Below are 25,897 nucleotides of genomic sequence, written 5' to 3' on the forward strand. Positions count from 1 at the left end.
GTGACAGAACGAGACTCCGTCTCAAAAAAAAAAAAAAAAAAGATATCTTAAGTCTAATCTCATTCACTTGCTTGTATAAAGACAAATACCAAACATGGCAGACCACATGCTAAAAAAAACATTTCTCAGGAACAATTTGGGCTGTGAATGGATCACATAAGGAAAAAACCAGCCAAGTTAGGAGTTCATGACTGCCTTGGCAGGCTCCTCTGGCTGCTCGTGTTTCATTACCACCATCCTATAATTATGCCTCAACCACTGTCCTTTATCCACACTGGCCATGCCCATAACTGCCATCTCTCCTGGGCCACATGATGATACTGGCCATGAACATGAGATGCGACAGGCTGAAGGTTAGTGCTCATATCGTTGTGTCTCATCTTTATTTTTTTCATTAGTTGCAGAGGTTCTTTCCATTATAATCCAACTGTAAAAATCACATCTATTTTAAGTTTTTCCAGAAACCTACAGAAAATAAGATATATGTCATAATTCTATTTCTAAATTTAAAAAAGGCAGTGTCCTGTCTGGCCATTATAGGAAATCTGAAATTATTATAAGAAATCTGGCCATTATTAGAAATCAATGTCTTGTCTGGCCAAATAAATCTGAACTCTGTGATTCCAAGCTGACACTTTTGCGGGATTTTTTTTCTTTTTTCTTTTTTTGAGACAGAGTCTTGCTCTGTTGCCCAGGCTGGAGGGCAGTGAAGCAATCTTGGCTCACTGCAAACTCCACCTCCCGGGTTCAAGCGATTCTCCTGCCTCAGCTTCCCAAGTAGCTGGAACTACAGGTGTGCACCACCACGCCCAGCTAAGTTTTGTGTTTTTTAGTAGAGACGGGGTTTTGCTATATGTTGGCCAGGCTGGTCTCGAACTCCTGACCTCAGGTGATCTGTCCACCTTGTGCCCAAAAAGTGTTGGGATTACAGGCGTGAGCCACCACGCCTGGCTGAGACTTTTTTTAAGCAACAGAAATCACACAATTCAAAATTGCTATTTGACCCAATACAAGAAATATAAATTAGTTAACAATAAAAATCACTTGTTAATCTTGCCCAAGGCTGTCAGGACATCTCTGGAATGATATCTGGACCAATGTTGCATTTATAAGATGATTTTCATCTTTTCCTCAAGAAACATGAGTTAAGAAAACTGCGGTAGCAAGACTAAGGTAGATGTACACCGTTTAGTTTAAAAGTGTTCATTTCAGCCAATCAACTGGTTGTTTGTGGACAATTCTTGAAAACTAGTATAATAATATTATATATACATATATAATATTTATTACATATTTATATAATATATATTATGTATGTATATATAATATATATTTATATATAAATACATATTTATATATTAATATATATTAAATATATATAATATATTTATTACATATATTATATATGTATATATAATATATATAATTTTTTTAACTGATAGATTACTGTGGAGTCAGAGATATAGCTTAAAGTTCTACTTTTTGCTGAAGAATAAGAGTTGGAAGTCAACCTCTGATCAAGCCATAATATTGTGACAGTCTTTAGGATTTTGGTTTAATCAGCTGCATTGCATACCTCAGAGGATTTTTTCTTTAATTTCACCATTAATCTTAGCATTTGGCACAATTTACTAAAACAGAACATGTGTGTATCCCTGACCCAGTAATTTCACTCCTAGGTATATATATACCCAACAGAAACACCTACTAGAATGTTCACAGCAGCACTGTCCATGAAAGCCCCAAACCGGAAACTATCCAAATACTATTAGCAACATAACTGACACATTTGATACACACATACAATGGGATGCTGTATAGCAATGAAAAAAATGAGCAAATTAGATACAACAGTAAGAGAAATCTCACAAATATAACCTTGAGCACAAGAAGCCACTGGTGAGAGAATATCAACTACATGATTCCATTTGTAAAAAGTTCAAAAATAGGCAAAGCTGATTGATCTGTGTGTAAGGAGTCAGGATATGGAGGAAGAATACTAAGTAAGTAGAGACTCCCCTTGAGTACTGATAATTCTGTTTCTTTCTTTTTTTCCTTTTTTTAAATAATAAGATTTTGAATCAGGCAGGCTTCTGAGCCTTAGTAGGCTCAGAGACTCCAATTTTCTGTTTCTTAATTTGGTGCAGATTACATGGGTATGTCTCATCAAGCTATACACTTATGGTTTGTACACTTCTCAGTTTATCTGTTATACTTTACTAGTTTTTTTTTAAATGCACCCTCAGCCACTGTACCCCCCAAAAGTGACTGTTTCATGTATGTGTATTGCCACTTGACAATACGGCAAACTTCAAACAATTTAAGTAACGTCATTAAGGTTGAAAGTGTTTCATATATGCTGGAAACAGGAGCAAAAAGATATTAAATGAAAAAATTGGGGGTTGTTTTTGAATTTTATAACAGAACAAACATATCAATCTACAAGGTCAGAAATCCGAAGTAAAAAATTAGAAAGGAGGCGACTTCTGTATCAATAGTGGATCTTGCTCTGCAGAAGGACAAAGGGAAAGACAGGACCAGACAAAAGAAGGGAGAATAAAGACCCAAGGCGTGAGAATTTCGAGTCAGCCCATGGCGGATTTGAAATCAACAAAGGGGCAGCTTAGAAATGGACACTGGAGTGACACAAAGATGGTGTGATTGAGTACTGGGCACTACTAATGTGTGGGAGACACACATTCACAGGGAGTCCAGGCAGCAACAGACCCCAACCCCTTTGCCGAACCAATGAAAGTGGACAGATGTTAGGTAGTGGGGAGTGATACGTGCACAATTCAGAATGCAGAAGTTCTCCTTTCTTCCCAAAAGAATCTAGTCATTCACAAAAACTCAGTCTTCCTTGGGCCAGATGATTTTTTTTTTTTTGAGATGGAGTCTGGCTCTGTCACCCAGGCTAGAGTGCAGTGCCGCAATCTCGGCTCATTGCAACCTCTGCCTCCTGGGTTCAAGCGATTCTTCTACCTCAGCCTCCTGAGTAGCTGGGACTACAGGCGCCTGCCACCACGCCCAGCTAAATTTTTGTATTTTTAGTAGAGATGGGGTTTCACCATATTGACCAGGCTGGTCTCGAACTCCTGACTTTATGACCCATCCGCCTCAGCCTCCCAAAGTGCTGGGATTTCAGGCATAAGCCACCGGGCCCAGCTCAGGCCAGATGATTTTTAATTTAAAAGGGAGGCCAGGCACGGTGGCTCACGCCTGTGATCCCAGTACTTTGGGAAGCCGAGGCAGGCGGATCACCTGAGGCCAAAAGTTCCAGACCAGCCTGGCCAACATGGTGAAACCCCGTCTCTACTAAAAATACAAAAATTAGCCGGGTGTGGTGGTGCATGCCTGTAATCCCAGCTACTTGGGAAGCTGAGGCAGGAGAATCGCTTGAACTGGGGGCAGAGGTTGCAGTGAGCAGAGATCGCACCACTGAACTCCAGCATGGGCAACAGAGCAAGACTCTATCTCAAAAAAAAGGAAAAGAAAAGAAAAAGAAAACAAAATTTAAATGGGGAGCCAGAGGTCTCAGTAGCTGGAAAATCCTGTAAAATATCATCTAAAACCATTCAGTCAGTCATTCTTTCAATATTATCTGTTGAATGGTTACTCTGAGCAATATTTTGGGCTAGAAGCCACCTGGATGAGAAAAGAGGTACAAATTCTATTTTAAACAAGGTGAGGTGCAGCATTTTGTAATGGGATAGCCTATTGCTAAATTATTTAGTTAACTGTGAATCTCACACCCAACTCATAAGGTTTTCAGCTTGAGGTACTGTTTAAAGGCATGGATCCTTTTATGGTTAGGGTTTCTTTCTTTTTTTGTTGTTGTGGTTTTTTGTTTTTTTGAAACAGTCTTACTCTGTCACCCAGGCTACAGTGCAATGGTGTGATCTTGGCTCACTGCAACCTCCACCTTCCCAGTTCAAGTGATTTTTGGGCTTCAGCCTCCTGAGTAGCTGGGGCTACAGGTATGTGCTACCATGCCTGGCTAATTTTTGTATTTTTAGTAGAGACAGGGTTTCACCATATTGACCAGGCTGGTCTTGAACTCCTGACCTCAAGTGATCTTCCTGCCTCGACCTCCCAAAATGCTGGGATTACAGGTGAGAGCTACCGTGCCTGGCCTAGTTGGTTCTTTGTGTCAACTTTGCTAGGCTATAGTACCATTATCCAATAAAAGATTCATCTAAGTGTTGCTGTGAAGGTATTTTGCAGATGTGGTTAACATCTATAATCAGTTGACTTTTTTTTTTTTTAATTTTTTAATTTTTGAGAGAGTCTTGCTCTGTTGCTCAGGCTGAAGTGCAGTGGTGTAATCACAGCTCACTGCAGCCTCGACCTCCAAGGCCCAAGCAATCCTCTGACGTCACCCTCTCAAGGAGCTGGGACCACAGGCATGTACCACCACGCCTGGCTAATTTTTTTTAACTTTTGTAGAGATGGAGTTTCCCTATGTTGCCTAGGTTGGGTGGCTGACTTTAAGGAAAGGAGATTTTTCCTTGATAATGTGGGTGGGCCTCATATGACTAGTTAAAAGGCCTTAAGAGAAAAACTGAGTTTTCCCTGAGAAAGAAGAAATTCTAAGTAAAGAGTGCACCATGAGCTCCTGTGTAGTTTCCAGTCTGCCAGCCTTTCCTATAGATACGGGACTTGCCAGACTCTCCAATTGCATAAACCAATCCTATTGGTTTTGTTTCTCTGGAGAACTGATTTTCTGTCTTTCTAGAGAACTCCAGTTATCCTGGAGAACTGACACAGATAGTAATCAAACCCGTTGGGTTCAAGGCCTGGCTCTGCCATGTCCCCATCTGGGTGTCCTTTTTACTTTTGTTGCCTCATTTGTAAAACGAGGATAATAACAGTAACCTAACGCATAGGAATCAGAACCACCCCTGGCAGAGTGCTTTGAAAGTGTTTGTGAAACAAATAACTGTGGTTCCAAGTTGCACAAAATTCTGTATTTCTTAACTGGAAAACCTGAGTTTTCTTTATTCCCAATAATTTGCCATCAACCAAACACGATGACTCTTCCCCACACCAAGAATTAAATAGCCTTGGGACAACAGCTCCTCACCAGCCATGCCAGCCTAACCCCACTCAAAGGAATGATGCAGCAAAGCTGAGGTCACAGCACTTCTGGAACACTCTTAATTCTCCAAGTTCTCAGCTGCTAAAAACAGCTGAGCTTAAAGAGGCATGCCAGGAAACAGACTCCACAGAGAGCTATTCCTACTATTTGCAAGGGTGGGAGTTTTAGAAAGGAGTCCTAATCATTCCTTCTGTTCCCACTGTTAATCCCTACAGCAATTGCCATGGCCCCTTGGGATGAAAGATTAAATGGGGAATCAAAGTGTTGTTTTTGTGGACACACATTTTAGAGGGAGAATATGATGCTGCTGCTGATGGTGATGATAACTTTTACTGAGCACTTATGAGATGCCAGACGCTGCTCTCAGTGCTAACCATTAACTCATGTAAGCCTCAGAACAACCCCGGACGTAGATACTGTTAAGTTGGTGCAGAAGTCACGGCAGTTTTTGTCATTAAAAGTAATGGCAAAAACAGCAATTACTTCTGCACCAACCTAATACAACCATCCTCATTGCACGGATAAACAGGAAGTAGCCAAGGTGAAATCTGAACCCAGGCTTTCTGGCTCTCCCTCCTGTGCACGCTACCGCTGAGCCTGGATTGTGACGAGGGAGGAGGGAGGCGAGGGAACAAGTACAGAACAGGGCTGTGATTGATGGGAGTGCTTGGCAAGCTGGGGTTCAATCAATGGTTAAATCAGCTTATTTTAAATGAAACAAGTTTCAAAGACTGAAGTAGAACAAATCATACACCATGTTCCTCCCTGAATTTCTTTTGTTCAAGTGTATAATTTGTGCCCACTTTTATACATAAATGCCAAAGCTCACAAAAGATTCATGCTATGGTATTTCAACCTTTCATCTTCATATTAAAAAAAAGCAAGGCAAAGCGATTTTGAAATTATTCCTCATTTATGCACTAGCATGCAATGAAATCAAACACCTGCTTACTTGAAAAATGATAAAACACATTTATTCTTATTTGCTCCCATATTACACCAAGTTTTCCCTACAGGACTTCATGTTGACAGAGATATCTTGTTCTACAGGATTCCTGTGAATTAAGTCTTAGAAGACTTTTCTGGAAGATGTTTTTATACCTCAGAAAACAAAAAAGATACACAGGATCAGAGTCTATCAGAAACTGGTAAATTTTCACATCAGGAAGATAGACTGGGTCTCAGATACTCTTGTTCAACTTCTCTGGCTCTCAATATTTTTCTATGCCCCAAGAAAATGATCTGAACACACAATTCACATTTTTTTTTTTTGAGATAGAGTCTCACTCTGTTGCCCAGGCTGGAGTGCAGTGGCACGATCTCAGCTCACTGCAACCTCGGCCTCCCAGGTTCAAGCGATTCTCCAGCCTCAGCCTCCCAAGTAGCTGGGACTACAGGTGTGCACCACCAGGTCAGGCTAATTTTTTCTGTATTTTTAGTAGAGATGGAGTTTCACCATGTTGGCCAGGCTGGTCTCGAACTCCTGACCTCAAGTGATCCTCCTGTCTCAGCCTCCCAAAGTGTTGGGATTACAGGCATGATCCACCGTGCCTGGCCACAATTTACTTTTATCCCAGAGACCTGCCTATAGTCATGCTGTCCTTTGTCTTACAGTCCCGTGGAGCTAATGCAGGATCATACAGAATCCTGGGTCAGAGAAGCTATTAAGAAGGGGAAATTCTCAGATAGCTCTGGCAGGAGAAGAGACGTGGAAGTACCACAAATAAGTTTACGCCAAGTCCTGAGACCTGATTTTGGCCAACTGTGTAAACTTGCCTTGCTGTGGAACTCTTTCCAGAGATAGAAGCACTGAGAATAATGCAACGACCCTGCTAATGTTTGCACCTAGAGAGGTTATGCTGACAACAGCCAGGCCTTCACGTCCCATGAACATCTTTGTGTACCTAGCCTAGGTCCCCAAGCTCAAGAATGGCACCCCGGAATTCTGGGGACACAAAGTCCTTCTCTGGGGCCACCTGCCTCTCCCCTTTCTGAGTTCTGTCTTCCAGGTGTTTTACTGGAGCAGCACCAGCAGAAGGTGGGAGAAGGAGGCTGCTTTCTCTCCAAGATCCCTGTAAAAACGAGCTGGTCATACCGGCATTCCTTGTCTGTGGATTCCCTGCCATGAGGAACAGACTGGAATGAATGTTCACAGAGTGCTTTAAGAAGATTATGTCCTTTTAAAAATCCATAAAATTATTACAAAAAAGAAGCCAACAAAACACTCCTTCCTGAAATTGTTCCCTTTGGGTAATAATATGAAAACATGTTTCCCATTGGAGCTCTCTTACAAGAAAAAACCTTCACTGTCAGATTTCTAGGTTTCTAATATTGAGATTCCTAGTATTTATGTACTCTGAATGCATGTTTGTGTGTATGCATAAATACACACACGCATATATAATTTAGTTAAAATATAGTATGTGTATATATGTGTGTATGTGTGTATATACATATTAATATATACATATATATAATTCAGTTAAAATATAGTTAAAAACAACCAATGAGCAATGTTCCAGCTAGTCCTTCCAGACCAGTTTTGTAAATTCTGTGAGGCACCTCCTCAAAACACCATCCTTTAAAACCAGCAAGACATAGCCTACTGCTGACTCCTTATGGCCAGAAAGGACACTCAGACAAGAGGCCTTCACTTTGGCAGCTATCATCTGTCCTGGGCAAAAGCCAACAGCCACAGCACAGTCCTTCACCTTACGCACTAATCTTGTTAAGAAAGCAAATCCTGAGATTTCAAGGCTGGGTTAAGAGAACCAACAGGTTCTCAGTTAACTTAGTGGCAAATGTAAGTGGCATCAATGAGTTCTACAATGCCAAGTATCGCCCAGTCTGGGAACAAAAACATTCCTGCCTTTTTTTAAATGAATGGCAATTTAAAATGATAACTTTATGCTAAAGATTCACCTTTAACTTGTCATCTAACCAGTTATCAAAGCAACAGTGCAACACAGAATTCTGGCTTTGGCTGTCACTTCACATGTCAAGGCGCTGCAGCGGTGACTTGCAAGGTGTTTAGACGGCGGGCGAGAGGCTGAGTGCATGGAAAGTCCTGCTGAAAGCCTGTTTTAAGCTTCCATTCGGTTCATCCGCTTTCCCATGGGCAAGCAGCCACCGCCTATCACAGAGCTACCCCAGTCTTAGGTCAGCAGACAATATGGGCGAAGTCTGCAAGAGACGCACTGGCTTGGGTGTGGTCACTGGCAAAGAAAAGCACTGGTCCCCTAGCAGCGGCTCCCAAACCGAGAGCCTCACCCTTGCCGGATCATTTCCACCCGCTTCTCCGCAATTTGACCACAATCTGCACCAGCCGTTACGGCTCCCCCTGAGAAAGCACAGCTGCAGCCCCTAGACTCCGGCCGCCTCGGCAGACAAAGCCGCTGCTCGGGGGAACCCGCGCTGCACCGAGGCGACCTCCAGTCTCTGGCACCTGCGTCGCCGCCCGGCAGCTCCGCGCCGCTAACCACGCCGCGTCTCGGCAAGCGGGTGGACAGCGCGGGGCGGGCGGCGGCGCTGCACCAGAAGGCACCCGAGCCGGAGTGGGGGGGTGGCTGTCTGCAGGCCCCCAGGCCGTGGGAGCGCCTCCCACACGGGATTCCCGGCGTGGCCAGGACCCCATACAACCCCAAAGCCAGCACGTGCCCGGAGGTTCCGCAGGGAGTATTCCCAGCACCAGAAAACTGCACCCTCGCGTCCTGGGTGGCCCTGGTTCGTCGTCGGGTGGACACCAGGGTCGGCTATTGTTCTCCGGGTCTCCCCGAAGGGAGACCCGCCTCCCTGGCAGCACCTGCCGCTGGGCAAAGCCTTTCAGCTCCTCGAGAAAAGGGCGTGCCGAGGGCGCCGCGGAAGATCACAAAACCCTAAGCGAGTCGCTACCGGCTGGTTTCAAGCCTGGAGACAAAGCTCCTCACCAAGCCAGCCCAGCCCGGTCCCGGATCTGCCATCCTGGGTCCCTAGCCCCGGTCCGAGGGCCACGCCCAGCCGGCCACCTGGGCCGCGGGGCCCGGCGCCTGGAGCTGAGGATCCTCGGGCCCGAGACCGCCTCTCAGCTGGTTGCCCCTCCCTCTTCGGGAGGCTCCCCTTCCCAGGAGGCCCCCTCCCCCGCACAGCGCGGGTCTCCTCCTCGCTTTCGTCCTCCCTCCTCAAACCCAGGCGGCCTCCACCCGCCTGCATCCCTCCTCCCCTCCCCATTCTTCAGCAGAACCTGCCTCGCCGGGCGCCACCTGCACCGAGCTCCTTCCCTCGTTCTTCGGACCCGCCCCCGCCCCTTCTCTTTCCTCCTCAAACCCTAGTTCCCACTCCCTGCTCCCCGAGACCCACTACCTGTCCTAACCCAGCTCCCCAGCCTTCCCCATCCCCATCTTTTCTCAACCAAGGCGTCCCCTCGCCCTCTCCCGGCTTCTCTCTAGCTCAGACTCCAGCCCCGTCCACAGGCCCGGGGCGTCGACGTCGGTGCCCGCTGAGATCGATGCTGCAAGGCGGGCTCCTGCGCTGAGCTCCAGCCGAGGGACCCAGCTCGGCGCCCGCTCCCGGCTGGGCAGCCGCAGGAGGCCTTTGTGGCTCAGGCAGGAGGCTCGGAGGCGGCGGGCGAGTCCTCTGCAGGCGTCCGCTCCGTTAGCCGGGCGGGTGGAACAGACAGCCGGGCCGGGTCCAGGCTGGGCAGATCCCAACTCGGAGGCGAGAAGGACAGAGGGTGTGTATCTGGGTGGTGTGTGGGACCGGGGACAGCGCAGATCCTGGGACCGGCAGGACTGGCCCCCGGCCAGAGGCGCCCCCGCCCAGCCCTCCAGCGGTCCACTGCACCGCGCCCGGCTAGGAAAGCGGCCCACTGCGTGCTAGGCGCGAAACCCCTCGGCCGAGCCGCCTCCTCACCCCAGGGCTTTGCAACCCCGCGAGCACGCATCAAACGCTTACTGTGAGCAAGGCCCGGCACGGCGCTTCGTGGGCGTACAAAGAGGACCTCACTCAGGAGCGCCCTGGCTTAGCCCCGAAGGCCACCTCCCAACCCCAAACCACACCTCTCGCCGCGTCCCCTGCGGCCGGGCCCCAGGCGCACCCGGCTCCCCGCCCTTTTGTGCGCCTCACGCAGAAACAGAAGGGGGAGAGGAGGATGTCCTAGCCCGGGAGGGGTAAGCCCACCGACCCCCCTGCCATCACCCACTCCTCCGAGATGCTGCGGCCGCGGGGGCCCGTGGCTCGGTCCGTCTCCGTCTCGCCGCGGCGCGGGAGCTGCGGGTGCTCGGGGCGGCGGCGGCTGCACGCGCGCTCGCTCAGGGGCCGCCTCAGCGCGCCCAGCGCGGGAGTCCAGAGTGGGGAGCGGGGGAGGGGCGCGTGTCGGGGGCTGGGAGCGGCCTCCGCCAATCACAGCGCGGCCGGCTCCTCCCGCCGCTCCCCACCTCGGCTAGCAGGTTAAGGGGAGGCGGGGACAGGCGGCGCCTCGCATCCTCGGCGCCGCGCGCCGCCGCCGGCTGGGGACTACAACTCCCGGCAGGCCCTGCTGCAGGGCCGGGGTCCGAGAGCGGACGGAGGGCGCGGCCGGAGAACTCACCGACCCCCCCCAGCACCCGGCTCCGCGTTCCCTCGGGTTTCCATGGCGACTCAGGACACCACAAAGCCTGGACGCGCTGAGGCACGGGTCCCCGGGGAGGGCCGGGGGCGGTTCCGGAGGACACCCCGCCTCCCCTCCCCCAGCTGGATCCCACCCCAGGGGCTGAAACAATGCCGCGGCCCCCTCTCCTGGGCTGCGGCCGCGCTGCCCTCCGCCGCGGGACCCCGCCGAGGACGCCTGGTTCGCGCCAAGACCCGCTCCGACGCCCGCGGGATTGCAGGATGCAAAGGGCCGGGCGGGCGTTATAGGAAAACTGTTCTCATGAACAAAGTGGACGGCCACTTGGGGCCACCGCAGTTCGCATCTGCACCCGGTGAGGCCTCGAACCCGGAGTGCGTTCTCTCCACTGAGAAGATTTTGCCCAGCGCCACGCGGGTGCTTCCCTGTCCAGAGCGCTCAGGCCCAGTGCCTGTCTTATTTCTGGCTTCTGTCAAGGGACAGCGAAGCCTTTGGAAATTATTCATAACCCAATTTACATTCGCTTCACCTGTTTCTTCATGTTTAAATACATACATAATTTACCAAAATCAACAAATCTAAAAAAGGAGAGGAAGGATCATTCCCGGTTTGTCCCACCTCCCTAGCTAATCCCGGTTCAAGCCTTTGCCATTGATCTGTGTTATTTTCTGCGGTTGTAATAATAGTTTGGATTAGTCATTTGCCTCTTTGTACTTAATGTCACTCCAAAGGCGTTGCGATGCGCGTTAAAATGCAGCATCGAGGACCCCCAAGCTGCAGCTGCAGAATCCCTCCCTCCCCGGGCTCCCCCGCGATGCGGTGGGGAGAGGAGTCCCCTGGCAGCCATGGCCTCGTGAGGTGGTTCTCTTTGCAGGATACTTTCAAACAAAATGGTGTTCACTACTCCGGGGGCGTGGAGGGGGTCCCCTCTCCCCATCTCAGCAAAATCTACCCGGGCGCAGGACCCGCAGAGCCCGCCAAGGCGGGGTTCCCTGTCGTCCTTCCCCAGAGAGCTTCCCAGCCGGCCTTTGAGGGATGCATTTCTGGATTACCCCACCACTGAGTCTGCACTCCTTCTCCCCTTCCCAAATCCCCTCTGCTTGGTAAGCAGAGAGCAGGGAGCCCCCAGAGGAACCTCAAAGCATCCCCAACCCAGTGCAGCCCGGGATGTGGCTGTGAAAACTGCTCCAGCTTGGGTCACTGCCCTATGGATTCTCCAGGGCTTTGCCCGGACAGGGATGTAGGCAAAATGGACTGGGCTTCAGGGAGGTGGCGTGGAGCTCCCAGTAGCCTCCCGGCGGCGAGGTCCCGAGACTACCGCGCGCGGGCGGTGCTGCGCTTTTTGCTTAAGGGAGAGAGAGCCCTCTAGTGACTGTAAATGTTTTCTGCAGCGTCTCGTAGACCTTAAATTTGGACTCTAGCATCTTAGCTTTCTTGGGCTACCTTCCCTTGTCAACGAAACGGCTGCCTCTACGTCATCTGTCAGTTTAGGACATTGATAAAGGTTGCACCCAAACCGGGGGTTGCATATGTCCTCAGTTCTCGACTTCGGTTTGTTGTTGTTAACTTAGGCTCCATTTCCTGGGAAGTAGAAAGAGCACAGAGCTGGGAGTCCCGCATTGCTGGGTTGGAATCCTTGCTCCTTCAGTTTCTGCCTACTTGACCTTGAGAAAGTGACTTACTCCATCTGACCCTTAACTCCACCCAGAATATTGGGGTCATATACATTCTTTTAACCTTGTCGTGGAAATTAAATGAAGAAATGTAGATAAAGGCCATAGCACATTGCCTGGCGTAGTGTGCATGCAACAAATGCCGCTATTATTATTTATCCCACAGAAAGTGGTTATTGAACAGTGTGAGGGATATAAGAATATGTGACACTCCCCACAAAAGGCAATATGTTGTGATTTTTATTATAAAGCTCATATTACTACTCGGTCAGATAAAGTAGAATAAGAATTCAGACGAGAAAGAAATCAGTTCTGCATAACACTGAGAGATGGAGGAGCTAGAATTTGGATTTCACCTGGATATTGATTTGATGGACAGTTGTAAGCAGAGGTCTGAGATTCCGGGGTGAAGGAGCAAAAGCTTATGGGTGGGGAACCCGAGGGGGTATTTGGAAGACAGCAGAAGAACCCAACATGTCTTGAAAGTCAAGTCCCTGAATGAGGGTGATGGGAAGAGAATGGGGATGGTGAGTTAGGCAGGGGTTGGGGGTCAGACCTCACAAAGCCCAGGGCTACTGTTTTTTATGAGTAAATGTGTTCTGAGTTCCCAACAGCCTTAACAAACTTCAGAATAAAGGCAAGTTAAAGAACACCATGAAAGGAGGAGGGAGGAAAATCACAGTCTGAACTCCTATCATGAGCCCGGGTCTATTTGGTGTTTTACAACACATCATTTAATCCTTGCTACTCCACACAGGAGGTAGCATTGCTCATTTCTTACAAATGAGGCTATCTGGACTTAGAGAGGTTAAACGATTTGCCTGGGAAGTCACACTGCTGTAAGCAGCAGAGCCAGGATTCCAAAGGACATCTGCCTGGTGCAAAGCTGAGCCCTTCCTACTTCAGCACGTCCTCCCTGCCAGCCTCCAGAAGGCCGGATCTCCAGTGCAGAGAGAGCCTGTGACGGTGAGTGACCCTCAAGGAGAGCCTGTTGCCAAGCCATGGAACCCAGACGTTCCTTCCTCTGCAGCGGCAACCTGTTCATCCTTGAAGTGCCCCCAGGAAAGGGGCTCTCCAGTATTCCCAGGAGCTTTGTATAATATTAAGTTTCCTCCTCATCCTTCTCTTTTCACTTTTTTTTGCTCCTTATACTTCTCAGTGACAACCCTAGTGTGGGGAACACATTGTGAAGTCTAGTTAGCCATTAAAAAAAAAAAAAAGGCCAGGTGCCGTGGTTCATGCCTGCAATCCCAGCACTTTAGGAGGTCAAGGTGGCAGGATCACAAAGCCCAGGAGTTTGAGATCAGCCTGGGCAATATAATGAGTCCTTGTCTCTGCAAAAAAATTTAAAAAATTAGCTGAGTATGGTGGCAAGCGCCTGTAGTGCCAGCTATTCAGGAAGCTGGGGTGAAAGCATCACTTAAACCCAGGAGGCAGAGGTTGCAGTGAGCCCAGATTGCTCCACTGCACTCCAGCCTGGGTGACAGAGGGAGACCCTGTCTCAGAAAGAAAAAATAGGCCAGGCATGGTGGTGCATGCCTGTAATCCCAGCACTTTGGGAGGCTGAGGCGGGCGGATTACCTGAGTTCGAGACCAGCCTGACCAACATGGAGAAACCCCGTCTCTACTAAAAATACAAAATTAGCCAGCCGTGGTGGCGCATGCCTGTAATCCCAGCTACTCGGGAGGCTGAGGCAGGAGAATCACTTTAACTCGGGAGACAGAGGTTGCGGTGAGCAGAGATTACGCCATTGCACTCCAGCCTAGGCAACAAGAGCGAAACTCCGTCTAAAAAAAAAAAAAAAGAAAAAATAGGCCGAGTGCGGTGGCTCAGGCCTGTAATCCCAGCACTTTGGGGGGCCGAGGCAGGTGGATCACCTGAGGTCAGGAGTTTGAGACCAGCCTGACCAACATGGCGAAACCCTATCTCTACTAAAAATACAAAAAAATTAGCTGGGCGTGGTGGCACCCGCCTGTAGTCCCAGCTACTCGGGAGGCTGAGGCATGAGAATCACTTGAACTCGGGTGGCAGAGGTTGTGGTGAGCCGAGATCGGGCCACTGCACTCCAGCCTGGGTGACAGGGCGAGACTCCGTCTCAATAAAAAAAGAAAAAAAGAAAAAAAAAATTTGGCTGGGTGTGGTGGCACAGGCCTGTAATCCCAGCTACTCCAGAGGCGGAGGCCGTAGAATTGCTTGCGCCCGGGAGGCAGAGGCTGCAGTGAACTGAGAGCTTGCCATTGCATTCCAGCCTGGGTAACAGAGCAAGACTCCATCTCAAAATAAATAAACAAACAAATAAATAAATAAATATCAACCAGCAGTCAAACCTGTGTATTCAAGACAGTGCCACAAAGCAGGAGCCAAATTTAAAAAGCACGGGGCCGGGGGGCAATAAGACAGACAAACAGACTTTGGGAGAGGGAGACAGGACAACAGAGACAGCATGAGGAAGATCTAAAGACATAGAGATACTCAGATACACAAACAGGGGAATGAGACTGGGAGGGTTCCGGGCCCCAGAGCAGTAACTACCCAGTCAGACACAGGGGATGGAGGAGGAGGCCTGGGGAGGCTGAGGGGGTGCTGTGCTAGAGCTGAAACTTCAAAGTAAATTCCAATGGTTTATCACTACCCTTGAAACGCCGAGGAGCTCTCCGAAAATTTAAATCATTCCTTCTGGCCTAGGGAAGTTTTGTTTTTGTTTTTGGTTTTTTTTCATGCTTTTATTTTTAAATTTCAGAGTTTAATTTTGAAATGCAAGTTTGTCTTCTCTTGGAATGAGAATGGCCACAAACCAGCATAAAGGAGGAATTGCTGGATGATTCCAGCTGCCTCAGCCTTGTAGCAGAAATCTAAAACGTTAAATTGGCATTAATTTCACGCACATATAGAGGTTCTTTAAGCCAAACAAAGCAAGAAATTGCATAGTCTCACAATGCCAACATTATCCAGATGAGGATAATGAGGCTTTGTTTTAAGCCTTTTTTCTCTCTTAACAAATAAAATTCGAGTATTAGAAAGAATAATAATGAGTACAAGAAACACAAGTCAAACAATCACCTTCAGGGAACAAAAGAATTACTCTAAGAGCCAGATCTTTAATCACCTTTTGGTTCCCCACCTGTCATATTCCACAACACAGGGCTTTACTGATCCCCTACTGGTGGAGGAGCTGAGAACACAGGAAAGAATCCTCTCACCCATGCCCCCAAATTGAATTTTTATTTATTAAGCGAATCCAAAGAAGTAAGCCAGTAAGGCCAGGCGTGGTCCCAGCACTTGGGAGGCCAAGGCGGGTGGATCACCTGAGGTCGGGAGTTTGAGACTAGCCTGGCTCACATGGCGAAACCCTGTCTCTACTAAAAATACAAAAATTAGCTGGTGTGATGGTGCACGCCTGTGGTCCCAGCTACTCGTGAGGCTGAGGCAGGAGAATTGTTTGAACCCTGGAGGTGGAGCCAAGATCACACCACTGAATTCCAGCCTGGGTGACAGAGTAAGACTCTGTCTCAAAAAAAAAAAAAAAAAAAAAAAAAAGACAGTAAGAAATACCGTTACTACCTTTCCCTGATATTCTTTTTATGAAGCCAGTTCCTCCGTTGAGCTTTCTTTTGTTTTTGTTTTTTAGAGATGGGGTCTTACTCTATCACCCAGGCTGGAATGCAGTGGTACAATCATAGCTCACTGCAGCCCAGCTCATTTTAAAAATCGTTCTGGGGAGATGAGGTCTCACTATTTTGCCCAGGCTAGTCTCAAACTCCTGTCTTTAAGTAATCCTCCTGCATCAGCCTGGGATTACAGGCCACTGCGCTTGGCCCTAATTTTTCTTTTTTTAGTTGCATTAATCAGAACTTACCTAAATAAGAATTAAAGCTAGGCTGGTGCCGTGGCTCACACCTGTAATCCCAACACTTTGGGAGGCTGAGGCGGGTGGATCACTTGAGGCCAAGAGTTTGAGACCAGCCTGGCCAACATGGTGAAATCCCTTCTCTACTAAAAGTACAAGAATTAGCCGGGCATGGTGGCAGGCATCTGTAATCCCAGCTACTCAGGAGGCTGAAGCAGGGGAATCTCTTGAACCTGGGAAGTGGAGGTTGCGGTCAGCCGAGATTGCACCACTGCACTCCAGCCTAGGCTACAGAGTGAGACTCCGTCCCAAAAAAAAAAAAAAAGCAAAAGCTAGTATTTATTGAGCATTTCCTGTATACTTTATGTGTATTATTCATTTAATCCCACAGCACACCTGTGAGAAAGAGATCATGACATTCACTTTATGGAGGAGGGAAACAGGACCTTGAAGTAACTTCCCCAAGGTCAAACAGCTCAAAGGGGCAGAGCTAAGATCAAAGTCCCAGTTTGACTCCAGGTTCCGTGTCTATTCCATTAGACCACACTACCTGTTACTGAACATTATTCCATTTACAGTTTCCCTTTTCTCAAGTCTATTATGGTTACTTTGATTTTTTTTTTTTTTAGTTGGTGGTATTTTTTTCTTGTTGGATTGTATGGATTGGAAGTTATTTTCAGTTATAATTTTCAAGGCGGCATCCACTGTGTGATGGAGTAGAATTTGGTGATTTGTAGAATTAGATTCATTTGCTTCCCCACTTTCAGGTAAAAAGCCCTGTAAGGCACCCAGGTGACCAGGCATCCTACTGTTCAAACCTCCAGTGTCTCAGAGGGCTTGGCCCGTGTGGCCAAGTGGGGCAAGTGCTTGTGTGACCTGGGAGAAGTCACCTCCATCAGGGGATGTTCTATTCCCCACTGTAGTGCAGTAGTGACCAGTTCTGTTATTTTGAGGATCAAAAAAGGCTGGATAAAGTCCCAGAGTGTGGAGATAGTGGGCCTCCTTTTGACACCCCCCTGAATCACTCTCTCAGCTGTGGAACCTGGTCAGGTTATGCAGCCTCTCTACGTCTCAGTTTCTTCCTCTGTGCAAGTAGGGTAGTTCAGCTCCTACCCACAGGGTGGCTGTGGGGAGTGCATGAGGAAATGTACATCAGGTGCCTGTGTATGAGACACATGCTCAGTGTTTGGTCAATGGTTTATAATGAATAGGCTTAAAATTTGACAATGTAAAGCACCGTGCAATTGAAGTATACTGTTAGAACAGAGCACCTACCTTTGGAGGTGTAATGAGGATTAAAGAAGTCACATGTGCCAGGCGTGGTGGCTCACGCCTGTAATCCCAGCACTTTGGGAGGCCAAGGCGGGTGGATCATCTGAGGTCAGAAGTTCAAGACCAGCCTGGTCAACATGGTGAAACCCCATCTCTACTAAATATACAAAAATTAGCCAGGCATGGTGGCAGGTGCCTTCAATTCCAGCTACTCAGGAGGCTGAGGCAGGAGAATCGCTTGAACCCAGGAGGCAGAGGTTGCAGTGAGCTGAGATCACGCCATTGCGCTCCAGCCTGGGCAATAAGAGCGAAACTTCGTTCCAAAAAAAAAAAAAAAAAAGCCACATGTACTGCAATTAAAACTGTTAGCAATTACAATCGTTATTATCTGTTCAGTGAAATAAATGTCCGTGAAGCATGAAGTTACAGTAGACAGATCACAGTCCTGGTAGAAATAAAACAACTCTACTTGGTTTTATCATACACCAAGTGGAAATCGTCCTTGAGATCTTTGCCATCCCTCTCCTGGGAATCTTGACCCACCAAACTTGCCAGGTGTTTAGCCAGATTCCTAACAAGATCTGGGTACCTTATTACCAGGTGCCGGGGTACCAGGAGTTGTAGTTGGACCGAGGTCCCTCAAATGAGCTTTGGATGTTTTGTTCTGTGTGTCCAGAATCCAAAACTAGAGCCTACCTGTCTCCCTCTCCCATCCCTTTCTGGCATGGACACAGTATGCCAGGATTGTGCACCTGTAATTCAGTGCCCCACTCCCTGAAGAGGGCCAGGCTACCCACAGCCAGGGAGTCTCCGCTCAACAGTGGGTGTTTTACCACACGCACCTGGTGTGCCAGAACCAGAAGGTGAATAAATACATCATCCCCCCAACTCACCTCAGCTTTTTTTCTCTTGGGGAAGAGAGCTTGTACTCAGACTGGCTATAATTTAGGTGTTCTTTGAGATGTGTCAGCAAATATTTGTGCTGGGAATTGAACTCACTTGAGTCGAGGCAAAGTGCCTGAGGATCAGATAATGCCTTAGGGCACCTGATCAAATGAGATAACATTTCAGAAATTGTCCAGCCTGGGCAGCATAGTGAGCTCCCATCTCTAAAAAAAATTTAAAATTAGCTGGGCATAGTGGTGTGTGCCCGTAGTCCCAGCTACTTGGGGGGCTGAGGTGGGAGGATCTCTTGCGCCCAGGAGGTTGATGCTGCAGTAAGCCCATTATTTGTGCCACTGCACTCCAGGCTGGGTGACAGAGTGAGACCCTGTCGAAAGAAAAGAAAGAAAGAAAGAAAGAGAGAAAGGAAAGAAAGAAAGAAAGGAAAGAAAAGAAAGAAAGAAAGAGAGAGAGAGAAAGAAAGAAAGAGGGATGGAGGGAGGGAGAGAAAGAAAAATTGCTTAGCTTTTTGTTGAATTGCATATAAAGCATCATATCAATGTGAATTATTTTTGTTATTATTATTTGATCTGAGGCTTAAAGAGTTGTCAGGTTTTGCTCTTTCTTTGTGTGTATGGATAGTTCTTAGCAGCCATTAGCCTTGAAATTGCACATCACCTGGATTGATGGAAACATGATAGTTGTGGTGTATAAAATCTGCCATTCCTCTGGATTCCAGGTATAGAAAGATGAGTTAAAGAATTAAGTTTAGGCCGGGTGCAGTGGCTCACGCCTGTAATCCCAGCACTTTGGGAGGCCAAGGTGGGCAGATCATTTGAGGTCAGGAGTTCAAAACCAGCCTGGCCAACATGGTGAAACCCCATCTCTACTAAAAATAGAAAAAATTAGCCAGGCTTGGTGGTGGGTGCCTGTAACCCCAGTTACTCAGGAGGCTGAGGCAGGAGAAATTGCTTGAGCCTAGGAGGCAGAGGTTTCAAGGAGCAGAGATCGTGCCATTGCACTCCAGCCTGGGCAACAGAGTGAGACTCCGTCTCAGAAAAAAAAGAAAGAAAGAATTAAGAAGTTTATTGAAAACCTTTCCAGACAAATACTGGCATAACTTCATCTGGAAATACAGTTTTAAATTGCAAGCTGATGTAAGATAGAGAAGGAGTTTCATTGCTTGTTTGAGAATCCTTCCTCTTGAGTATGGAGGGAAGAAAATGGCCAATAAAAATAGAACTCTGTGATTCCATGACCTGGGTAGAGGGAAGACGTTGTACTGATCCAAAGTCTTTGAGAAAGACCAGGAGGGTCTGGTGGCAGAGTCTGGTTGTAAAATTATGTATGCAATTTGTAGTTGTGGTTCAGAGAGCCAGTGTTTTGTCTTACTCCTTATGGAGATGGAAGTTCTAGAGTTTTTAACTTTTGTCTTCTCAAAAGCCCTCATGAGGCAGAACAAAGAAAAGCATAGAACTGTCCAAACCTCTAGTGCTGAAACTTATAATAGGTATAGTTCTTACAGTAAACTAGGAAAATTAAAGTAGAATTTACCATAATATTAAGAGAATGCCAAATAACAAAGAGAAGTTCTGTAAAATAAAGATATTTATTTGGGAGTAGAGCATTGCAATGGAAATACATGTGCCATAGTAAACTATGTGCATATTCTGGAAGGTAATGGAAGACAAAGGTTTTTAAAGGGAAAAATGAGGATTACATGATTATTTTGAAATGATTTTCCTTGGCTACAAAGATCAATAACAGCATGGAGTTAGACAGGCAGTTTCTGAGCAGATGTCCTTGTGGAAATAGTTTTCTGTGTGTAAGGTAGCCATAGCCTTTGTGCAAGGTTGTGGTTTTGCAGTCTTTGTGATAGTTTTTATCAGGCATATAAGCATGAGAGCCCTCTCTTCATGGCCTCTCTTCAAACCCAGCTCTATTTGTCAGGGTTTTTTTTTTAAATTAGTGACTCCATTTTGATTCTGACAACTTTCACAAGAAACAGCCCTAAGGATGAGGACTAATCTTGTGTCTGGAGTTCTTTATTCACCTAACAAATCCTGTGATCTTATTTAACTCTGCAGAAGGATAGGACCCCTTGCCTAACAGTCAGCATGGACAGGTGGCATTTACACTATAAAGTGCCATCTGTGGCTTGCTCTCTTGAGGAAATGTACTCACATTAAGCTCTGTAGGCCCACCCTGGGAGAATAGCCCACATGCTCTGTGCAGGTCTCTCAGCCTAGTTCCTGGACTAGCCTGGCCAAAGATTTAGCCCTCTGAGCAATGTGATGACCAGGAGGTACCAGCCATGCAGCCCTCATGTAAATTTAGTAATTCTTTGTCCTTGCTCTTGTTTTGTTAAGGTCTTCAGCCCATTCCTATCATCTTTTTCTGATGTAAACTCTTTAAAATAAGTTTCTCATAATGCATATTTTTTTCTTAATCATTCTGTGATTTTTTTTCTCTAGCAGATATAGATTTGGTATGGCAAAGATTCTTCTTTATTCATCTCTGTCAAATAAACACTTATTGAGACCCTAGTAAGTTCCAGGTGTTATATCAAGAACCATATGAAATACAAAAACTTTTCAGGTTATCCTGACCTCAGGGAACATAAAATCTTGTGGAGGACACAGACAACTATTATAAGAGATGAACGAGGGTATGAGATATAATATAGGTGTAAATAAAATGCTATTGGTAAAAGGCTACACAAAGAAAAAATCCTGGACAGAAATTTAGCAAATTGTAAATGCCAGTTGTCTGGATGATGGGTCTTCAGGTATTTTTTTTTTTCTATTTTTCTGACTTCCAAGTAAAACAATCTACCTGCATTACTTTTTAAGAATTAATAGACTTTATTTTTTGGACCAGTTTTAGGTTTATAGAAAAGTTAAGCACATATTACAGAAGGCTCCCATACCCCCTCCCCACACACATACACACTGAATTTCCTCTATTCTTAACATTGTACATTAGTGGGGTACATTTGTTACAACCTTTTTTTGAGACAGGGTCTTGCTCTATCACCCAGGCTGGAGTGCATCGGTGTCATTGTAGATCACTGCAGCCTCGACCTCCTGGGCTGAAGCAGTCCTCCCATCTCAGCCTACAAAGTAACTGGGACTATAGGTGTGCACCACCACACCCACTTAATTAAAAAAAAAATTGTTTTTGTTAGAGACAGGGGTCTCACTATGTTGCCCAGGCTGGTCTTAAACTCTTGGCCTCAAGTGATCCTCCCACCTTAGCCTCACAAAGTGCTGGAGTTACAGGCATGAGCCACCATGCCTGCCTATTACAAATAAATATTGATACATTACTATTAACTAAAGTTCACAGTTTACATTAAGGTTTACTCTTGGTGTTGTATAGTTCCCTGGGTTTTGACAAATCCCTAATGTCATGTATCCACCATTAATGTATCAATAGAGAATAGTTTTACTGTCCCCCAAGCTTCACCTGTTCATCCCTTCCCCTTGCATCCCCTGCCCTGCCCCCTAATCCCTGGCAACTGCTGGTCTTTTTATTGTCTCTATAGTTTTGCTTTTTCCAGAATGGCATATAGTTGGAATCATATAGTATGTAGCCTTTTCAGACTGGCTTTTTTCACTTAGCAGTATGCTTTTTAGGTTTCTTCATGTCTTTTTGTGGCTTGATAACTGAATAATATTTCATTGTATGGATATAACACAGTTTGTGTATCCATTCGTCTACTGAAGGGCATCTTGGTTGCTTCCAGTTTTTGGAGATTCTGAATAAAGCTCTTAAAGACATTCATGTTGAGGCTTTTCTGTGACATAAGTTTTCTTACCCATTCAGTTGCGTAAATACCTAGGAGTGCAACTGTTTGATGTACTGTAGGATTGTTTAGCTTTGTCTTCCTAATCTTCTTCCAAAATGGCTGTAGCATTTTGCACTCCCACTAGCAGTGAATGAGAGTTCCTGTTGCTCCACATCTTCATCAGCATTTGGTATTGTAAGTTCTTCATATTATACTCATTCCAATAGGTGTGCAGTGATATTATCTCAATCTGTAATTCTCTAATGATATATGATGTTGAGCTTCTTTTCATATGATTATTCATCATCTGTATATCTTGTTTGTTGAGGTGTCTGTTCAGATCTTTTGCCCACTTTTAAATTGGGGTTGTTTGCTTTCTTTGTTGAGTTTTAGGAGTTTTTTAGATTTAGATATAAGTCCTTTATCAGATATGTTTTGAAAATATTTTTTTCTAGTTTGTGGCTTGTCTTTTCATTCTCTTAAGTGTCACAGACCAAGGAGAAGATTTTAATTTTAATAATGTCCAGCTTATCAATGTTCCTTTCGTAGTTCATGCATTTAGTGTTGTATCTAAAAACTCATTGTCAATCCAAAGTCACCTAGATTTTCTTCTATGTAACCTTCTAGTTTCATAGTTTTGCATTTTACATTTATGTCTATGATCCATTTTGAGTTGATTTTTGTGAAAGGTGTAAGGTCAGTGTCTCAATTCATTGTTTTTGCATTATGTATGTCCAATAGCTTTGTTGAAAAACTATCCATTCTCTACTTAATTGCCTTCACTCCTTGTTAAAGATCAGTTGCCTTGTTAAAGATCTGTTGTCTTTTTCTGGGCTTTCTATTCTGTTCCATTGATCAATTTGTCTATTCTTTCACCAATAGCACACTGTCTTGATTCAAGTAGCTTTATAGTAAGTCTTGAAGTTGGGTGGTGTCTACCCTTAGATAGTCTTCAGTATTTTGTTGGCTATTCTGGGTTTTTTGCCTTTCCACATAAATTTTAGAATTGGTTTGCTGATATAACTTGCTGGTAATGTAATAGGGATTGTGTTGAATCTATAGATCAAATTGGGAAGAGTTGTCATCTTAACAATATTGAGGCCAGGTGCGGTGGCTCATGCCTGTAATCCCAGCACTTTGGGAGGCTGAGGCAGAAGGATCACCTGAGGTCAGGAGTTCGAGACCAGCCTGGCCAGCATGGTGAAACCTCGTCTCTACTGAAAATACAAAAATTAGCCAGGCATGGTGGCAGTTGCCTGTAATCCTAGCTACTCGGGAGGCTGAGGCAGGAGAATTGCTTGAACTGGGAGGCAGAGGTTGCAGTGAGCCGAGATTGCACCACTGCACTACAACCTGGGTGAAGAGTGAGACTCCATCTCAAAAAAAAAAAACAGTATTGAGTCTTCCTGTCCATAAACGTAGAATATCCATTTATTTGGATAATCTCTTATATCTTTCATTGGAGTTTTATAGCTTTTCTCATATAGATCCTTTACATATTTTGTTAGATTTATACCTAAGTATTTCTCTTTTTTCTTTTTGTTTTTTCTCTTTTGGTGCTAACGTAAATGATACTCTGTTTTAAGTTTCAAATTCCAATTGTTCATTGCTGGTATATAGGAAAGCAACTGCCTTTGTACATCAACCTTGTATCTTGAAGCCTTGTTATAATCACTTATTTCTGGAGTCTTTTTGTTGATTCTTTGGGATTTTCTACACAGACACTCATGTCATTTGCAAACAAACATTTTTTATGTCTCCTTTTCCATTCTGTATCTTTTATTTCCTTTTCTTGTCTTGCTGCATTAGCTAGTACATCCAGTATGATGTTGAATGGGAATGGTGAAGAACATCGTTGATCTTAGAGGGAAAGCATCTGATTTCTCACTATTATGTATGATGTTAGCTATAGATTTCTTTTCTTTCGTTTTTTTTTTTTTTTTTTGAGATGGGAGCTTCCCTCTTGTTGCCCAGGCTGGAGTGCAATGGTGCAATCTTGGCTCACTGCAACCTCCGCCTCCAGGGTTCAAGCAATTCTCATGCCTCAGCTTCCTGAGTAGCTGGGATTACAGGCACCCACCACCACACCTGGCTAATCTTTTGTATTTTCAGTAGAGACAGGGTTTTACCACGCTGGTCAGGCTGGTCTTGAACTCCTGACCTCCGGTGATCCACCCATATTGGCCTCCCAAAGTGCTGGGATTACAGGCATGAGCCAATGGGCCTGGCCTAGCTGTAGATTTTTATAGATGTTCTTTATCAAGTTGGGGAAATTCCCTTCTATTTCTAGCTTGCTGAGAGTTTTTGATGATGAATGGTGTTAGATTTTGTTAAATGCTTTTTCTGCTTGTACTGATATCATATAATTTAGCATGTTGATGTGATGGATTACATTAATTCATTTTTGACTGTTGAACCGGCCTTGCATACCTAGAATAAATCCCACATTGTTGTAGTGTATAATTCTTTTTATACATTGTTGGGTTCAACCTACTATTTTTTTGAGGATTTTTGCATCTATCTTCATGAGAGATATTGGTCTATAGTCTTTCTTATAACCTTTATCTGGTTTTGGAATTAGGGTAATGATGCCCTCACAGAATGAATTAGGAAGTATTCCCTCTCCTTCTATTTTCTGGAAAAGATTGTAGGAAAATAGTATTATTTCTTCCTTGAATGTTTGGTAGAATTCTTCAGTAAAGCCATCTGGACCTGGTGTTTTCTTTTTTGGAAGATTATTAGTTATTGATTCAATTTATTTAATATATATATAGGCCTGTTCAGATTACCATTTATTTTATTTTATTCACTTTATTTTTTTGAGGGGGGGGGGTCTCACTCTGTTCCCCAGGCTGGAGTGCAGTGGCATGATCACTGTTCATTGCAGTCTCCACCACCCAGGCTCAAGCAATTCTCCCACCTCAGCTTCCCAAGTAGCTGGGATTACAGGCATGCACCATCATGCCAAGCTTATTTTTGTATTTTTTGTAGAGACGGGGTCTCACTCTGTTGCCCAGGCTGGTCTCAAACTCCAGGGTTTAAGCTATCCTCCCACCTTGGCCTTTCAAATTGTCGGGATTACAGGCATGGGCCACTGCATCCAGCTAGACTATCTATTCCTTTTTTAAAATTGTTTAAAATACATGTTAAAATTTTAAAAATAGAGATGATGTCCCACTATGTTGCCCAGGCTGGTCTCAAACTCTTGGGCTCAACTGATCCTCCCACCTCAGCCTCCATAAGTGCTGGGATTTTTAGGCATGAGCCACCAGGCCTTGCCTCTATTTATTTTTGTGTGAGTTTTAGTAGTTTGTGTCTTTCAAGTAATTGGTCCATTTCATTTAAGCTATCAGATTTGTGGGCATAGAATTTTTCATAAAATTCCTTTATTATCCTTTTAATGTTCTTAGGATTAGAAGTGATTGCCCCCACTTTTATCTCTGCTATTAGTGATTTGTGTTTCTTCTGTCTCTCTCTTTTGTCTTTTTGATTTGCCTGGCTAGAAGTTTATCAATTTTATTGCTCTTTTTGAAGAACCAGCTTTCGGTTTTATTGATTTTCTCTAGATTTCCTATTTTCAATTTCATTGATTTCTTCTCTAATTTTTATTATTTCTTTTCTTCTGCTTCCTTTAGGCTCACACTGCTCTTCTTTCTCTAGTTTCCTAAGCTGAAAGCTTAGATTATTGATGTTAGATCTTTCTTCTTTCCTAATATATAACTTCGATACTATAAATTTCCCTGTAAGCACTGC

At 45.4% G+C, this 25,897-nt stretch overlaps 1 protein-coding gene across 3 annotated transcripts in view; it reads right to left on the reverse strand.

The window, feature by feature from the left end:
* DPYSL5 (dihydropyrimidinase like 5) overlaps positions 1-10,427 on the reverse strand; it is a 101,897-nt gene extending 91,470 nt beyond the window's left edge. The window contains exon 1 of one of the 3 annotated variants that reach the window (XM_024242745.3): positions 10,275-10,427. The gene's annotated coding sequence lies outside the window, so the exon portion shown is untranslated. Of the gene's footprint in view, positions 1-10,027; positions 10,122-10,274 lie in introns of those variants that run through there. The other 2 variants (XM_054547735.2, XM_054547736.2) reach the window with 2 other exon arrangements.
* Between the last annotated feature and the right edge of the window lie 15,470 nt (positions 10,428-25,897).

Source organism: Pongo abelii, chromosome 12 (genome assembly GCF_028885655.2).
Source record: "Pongo abelii isolate AG06213 chromosome 12, NHGRI_mPonAbe1-v2.0_pri, whole genome shotgun sequence".
NCBI classification, from domain to species: domain Eukaryota; kingdom Metazoa; phylum Chordata; class Mammalia; order Primates; family Hominidae; genus Pongo; species Pongo abelii.